Source organism: Artibeus jamaicensis, unplaced genomic scaffold (genome assembly GCF_021234435.1).
Source record: "Artibeus jamaicensis isolate MK-2021 breed Jamaican fruit bat unplaced genomic scaffold, CSHL_Jam_final contig_466, whole genome shotgun sequence".
Classification (NCBI taxonomy): Eukaryota; Metazoa; Chordata; class Mammalia; order Chiroptera; family Phyllostomidae; genus Artibeus; species Artibeus jamaicensis.
This window is the reverse complement of record NW_026521844.1, coordinates 997,575-1,002,923: the sequence shown is the minus strand read 5'-3', so window position 1 is coordinate 1,002,923 and position 5,349 is coordinate 997,575. Positions and strand designations below refer to the sequence as shown.

The 5,349-nt window shown below is 38.8% G+C and overlaps 1 pseudogene; it reads left to right on the top strand.

Moving 5' to 3' along the window:
- Positions 1-4,538: 4,538 nt before the first annotated feature.
- LOC119034562 (uncharacterized) lies at positions 4,539-4,691 on the top strand (annotated as a pseudogene).
- Positions 4,692-5,349: the final 658 nt, after the last annotated feature.

The window sequence follows — 5,349 nt, the reverse complement described above, 5'->3', positions numbered from 1 at the left end:
ATTTGTGATGATTTAAAAAGCGAACAGAGAAAAGCCTCTTTTGTGAAAAACAAGAATAGCAATGCTGTCAGGTCTGTTCCTGATAGAGGAGGAATCTAAGAGAGTGAGCTCTACCCACAGGTACCCAGGAACCCTTTTCCCTGCAGGGATGAGATGAAATGGGATGCCTGGGAGCAGCAAGTTGTGATATGAGGTTCAAGGCGACACTGGCACCTGCAAAACTTTCCTTTTATACCCCTTTATCCCACAATGTTCCTACCTGAGCTCCTTATTTTGGCTTCAGCCACTCACCATGTGTTCCTAGACTCATCAGAGAGTAGACTTGCAGAGGTGTCCAACCTTTTGGCATCTCTGGGCCACATTGGAAGAAGAGTTGTCTTGAGCCACATATTAGATACACAGACACTAACAAAACCAATGAATAAAAATAGCTTTAAGTAAATCTAGGATTTTGTGTTGGGCCACATTTGTAGCCATTGTGGGCCACATGTGGCCCACAGACTGTGAGTTGGACACCCCTGGACTAGAGTCTAAAGAAACTAAAGTCTTAGAGACTGAAGTCTAAAAAAATTAAACTCCTAGAAACTGAAGTCAGAATCTACAGACTAAAGACTAACTATCCACTCCAGGATCTCTCTCCCTACTCCTCCCTACCCAATGGCTAAATTATTTACATTCAGAAACAGGTTGTAAACTTCGAAATGGGAATTTCCTTTTGAAATGATAAAAAGTGTTGTAATACAGAACAACACTGGCCATACTTCAGACATTTGTCCACCTCCTCCTCTCATCCCATCTGTTGAGGACTGGGGAGTGGCAGCTGCAGCCTGAACCCTGGCACCCCTTCAGGATTCCCAGAAGGGCCTCAGCCAACAATTCTTTCTCTTCTCTCACTGGGAAGGTCCTGTGGTCGGGTGGCTCAGGGCAGAATTATAGGCTACGAACAAGGAGTCTCTGAGACTGAGAGATGCTAGGTAAATGAGATTTGGTTTAACGAAATTAAAGATGACAAATTAAAGGGAGGCATATTCCTCAGAGACACAGGTCTGAAGATGACTTTATAGATTGGAGAGCATCCCAGGGCATATGCTGAAGATGGCAGGGTCATGTAAGCAAAGGAACTTAGGCTACTATGTCACTTCAGAGTCCGTTTCATCCAGGAACACTTGGATTGAATGGAGACATACTGGCTTCACAGAACTCATGAAATTTTAAGAACTTGCCAGTTCCAGTTGATTTTTCCTAAGGTCTTACTATTAGAATCTATTTCTTAGTTCTTATAAGTGAGAGAATCCCTGTCTAAAGGGAGAGACCCTTCAGTTCTCTCTTCTGCCTGCCTGCATTAACCAAAATGCAAAGGAGAGAGGCAGCTTTCAGAGAATGGAGATCTCTGAAATCTGGAGGCAGGATCAGGCTTCTGTGAGGCAGGAGAAAACTTTAAATCAGGAAAATGAGCTTCACCCGGGCATGAGGGCCATACCATTATGTGTTGACATGCTGATGTGCAGGAAAGGGGATATGGCATTACACTGCTCTGATCTTCTAGGGTTTAGTTTTGTTTTAGTTTAAAATATTTATTCTTTTTTTTACTTTACATATTTTATTTTTTCAATTACAGTTGATATACATATTATATTAGTTTAGATGTATAACCCAGTGAGTGATTAGGCATCATATAACTTACTAAGTGATCATCCCAATAAATCTAGTACCCATCTAGCACCATAGAGAGTTATTATAATATTATTGACTATGTCCCCTTTGCTATACTTCATATCCTGTGACTATTCTGTAACTGCTGATCTATAATTCTTAATCCGTTCACCCATTCCCCCAACATCCCTCCCGTATGGTAACTGTCAAAGTGTTCCCTGTATCTATGAGGCTGTTTCTGTTCTGCTCATTTGTTTATTATGTTTTTTAAAAAATATTTAGTTTTTAATAGATATGTATTTACTGCCATTTCATTTACGTTTTTATATTTTTTCTTCTCCTTAAAGATTACACTTTAACATTTCATATAATACTGGTTTGGTGGTGATCAATTCCTTCAAGGTGTGTGTGTGTGTGTGTGTGTGTGTGTGTGTGTGTGTGTCCAGGAAGTTCTGTATATGTCCTTCTATTCTAATCCTCTAGGTGTGTTGTAGGGCCAGGTGGGGCCTAGAGTGTCTCAATCTCCAGACTGGTCTTGGCTTCAATCAACACTTTTGACTTCCCCAATTATACTGCACATGTATTCTTTTTTGTTTGAGCTGTGAGCAGATCAAAATGAGATCTGGTCTCTAGAATCTGGATAACTTCCCCCTACCTCTCAACCCAAGTGACGATCTGTCCTGGCTGCTGGGCACTTGTTAGAGATGAAACACTCCTCCGGGTTCTATGTTGTCAGTTGTGAGTCAGGAACACTGGCAGCCAGAGACAGAGCTGCCAACCCTTCAGAGCTTGCAGAGCCTGCTGACAGCCCAAATCTGTATCTTCCTAGCTTATTCCAGAGCAGCTATGTCGTGCTCTGCTGGTGCTGTTTCAATGCTTCAGATAAGCCCCTGGTCCCTGGGCAATTCTTGCATGTAGTGCTATGGCGGCTTTTATATTGAAGAACGTATATATATATATCTGTGAGAGAAAAGTGCTAACTAAAAGGTTTTCTTCCCACATTAAAGTAACAAAAAAATCAATGAAAAGATTGTTCTACTCACACAAGCCAGTAAGGCCCTCAAGTTGCCTGTGGTGGGGGCCAACATTCTGAAATTACAAATGTTGTGTTTGGGAGCACTTAATAAAAAACTGAACAGGTCTTCATTCAAGGACACTGAAGAATTTCTCAAAGAATGACAGAAACATGACTCCCTTAACTTTTACTTTATGGATTGATGATGACTTGCCTCAAGGGCAGACAACATCACTCAAAGATTCAGCAAAATCCTTCCAATCCCAAGTGACTAATAAAAACATCTTAAAAGCTTCTTAGAACAGCGTAGCATAGAACAACTTCATAAGAAAACAATGGAGGATTCAAATAAAAATACTCATCGTAGGAAAAGTTTACAACTGTCTGCCCAAGAAACTGCAATATGGAAGCAGAGTGAACAGAAACAAATGCCTGGAAATGTAAAATATGTGAGTGTCTCGATACCATTAATGGTAACTAGAGGCCATGAAAAGTCTTGTACTAAAACAATGATGACTATCATGTTTTCTTGACCTCTTTAGAAAACATCACATGAGTGGCAACTTGGAATTAAAGAAAAAGAATACATTAGAAAATGGAGGTCAACGAAGATATCCATCAGGATTTGATATGAAGAAACTCACTGAGGCTCTTGTTTTCTTTAAGAAAAAAGAAACCTCCAGAAATTACACGAAGAAAATCACAGGAATGAAGAGCTTAGAGAATAAATAAGATGAGTATCTTAAGTCTGGAAATGGGCAGCTAAAGAGAGAGATTCAGAAGCTTTAGCTGAAATTTCTAATACTGCCTAAAGTACATCGAGAACACATAATGCAATTTCAAAGAAAATAAAATGAAGAATAAATTCACTGCTTAGAGATAGAGAGGGAGAAAAAACTTCCCAATATAAAACGGTGAACTACACATATCAGGAGGGGAATGTTGACAGGAAGATGGCTGAAGACATGGATGAAGAATTAGAAAGAACCATTTCCTTTTTTCAAAACCAGTTAAGTGTCTATGAGTATTTTTTCCTTTCTGCCTGAATTGTTTCTGTGTGAATTAAAGGACAATGTATTCTTTAAACTTAAAGGTGTAGTCCTTTACTACATATAAAACAGTGAGCACGGGTCGGGAGGGGCTGGGATGGGAGAAATAGACAAAAAACTGTGCTTGAAAAATAACTAAATAAAATTAAAAAAAATAAAAAATAAAAATAAAATAAAAGGACAATAAAAATAAATAAAATAAAATCACTTTCTAGCATCAAAAAAATATAGAACAGTGAAATTGAGTGGAATGTGCATTGGATCAAACACTTAAGTACATCCTCCTGTGTTAATGCTCACATCCTCTTTCCTTAGGGCATTTCTACTTGTACCTAATTCCTTTGTAATTAATGTTGGATAGCAGTATGTCCATGCATTTTTGTTGTATCACTTTTATGGGAGCCCAGAAAAATCACTTGGCCGTCTGAGTAAGGATTTCTTCTGACATGGAATTTGCCTAGAACTTAATATGGAAATATCTTAGGGCAGGTCGTGTTCTTGATAAGGCAAATTTTCCGGTTTTGACAATAACAATCAACTTACTAGAAGCATTTTTATTAATGTAACCAGGTTAGTTATTAGTAAGCCTTCAAATGCATACACTTCAGTTTATTTCTGTGAATATAATGTATTTTGACATATGTAGACATATCTTGATTTTTAGATTTCTAACTTTTGGAAAATTCTAAATAAGCAATAAAGTTCTTCTCTTATTTGACACAGTATTCAAAGCTGCCATATGTGTGTAGCTGAGGACTGCTGGGATGAAGACCATGTCGATATGACATGTTAAAATTCATTGGATTAAAAAATAATAAACTATTGCTTCTTGGCCTTTTGGCTGAGATCAAATATAGTATCTATTCTTACCAGTTTAAAAAAGCAATAAATATTATACTTTTTGTCAAGCTTTGTAATTCAGTTATATATTGTGTGCAAACTAATGGAATGTCAAACACTGGTCTGCACCAACTGCATTGTTAAAAAAAACATAAAATTTTACATGGAAAAGAAAATCTTGCAGGGCTCTGCAATATGTTAAAAAAGGAAAAAGGACTCATGGACGTGGACAACAGTGTGATGATTGATGGAGGAGGGGAGTAAAGGGCAATGAAAAATACAATAAAAATTAAATAACTAATTCATTGAAGAAATCCATGCATCTTTTCTTGTGGGGGCGACTACTTTGCAAGTCCCCCCAGATGCCATGGACACGAGTAAATAAATATGGCAGAGACATGCTGTATCTGTTTGGGGAGGAGGAGTGGGCCGTGGCCAGTTTCTCAGGGGAGACAAAGGCCAGCAGCAGCCAGTTTCTCCGAGGAGAAAAAGGCCCCGAGCGCAGCTGCTCCATAGCCTCTTATTGGGTTGTAATACACAGGAACACAGGGCGGCAATGATCAAACAGTAGATAACATTTCAAAGAAATCTGAGGACTTAGTCTGAGTCAGAATATGTCAGGAAGGGGGTTGCAGAAACTTTGGGAGACATACTCATTTCCTCTCAGACCCTTATCATATGAATGAAAGCACTCTTAGCAGAGTGCTTTCAGCACAGGTTTATCAGCAAGTCTTTGTGATGCCAGATTTTCCCCCAGGACATGTTCTAGCAAGGCTAGGAGCTGCATCTCTC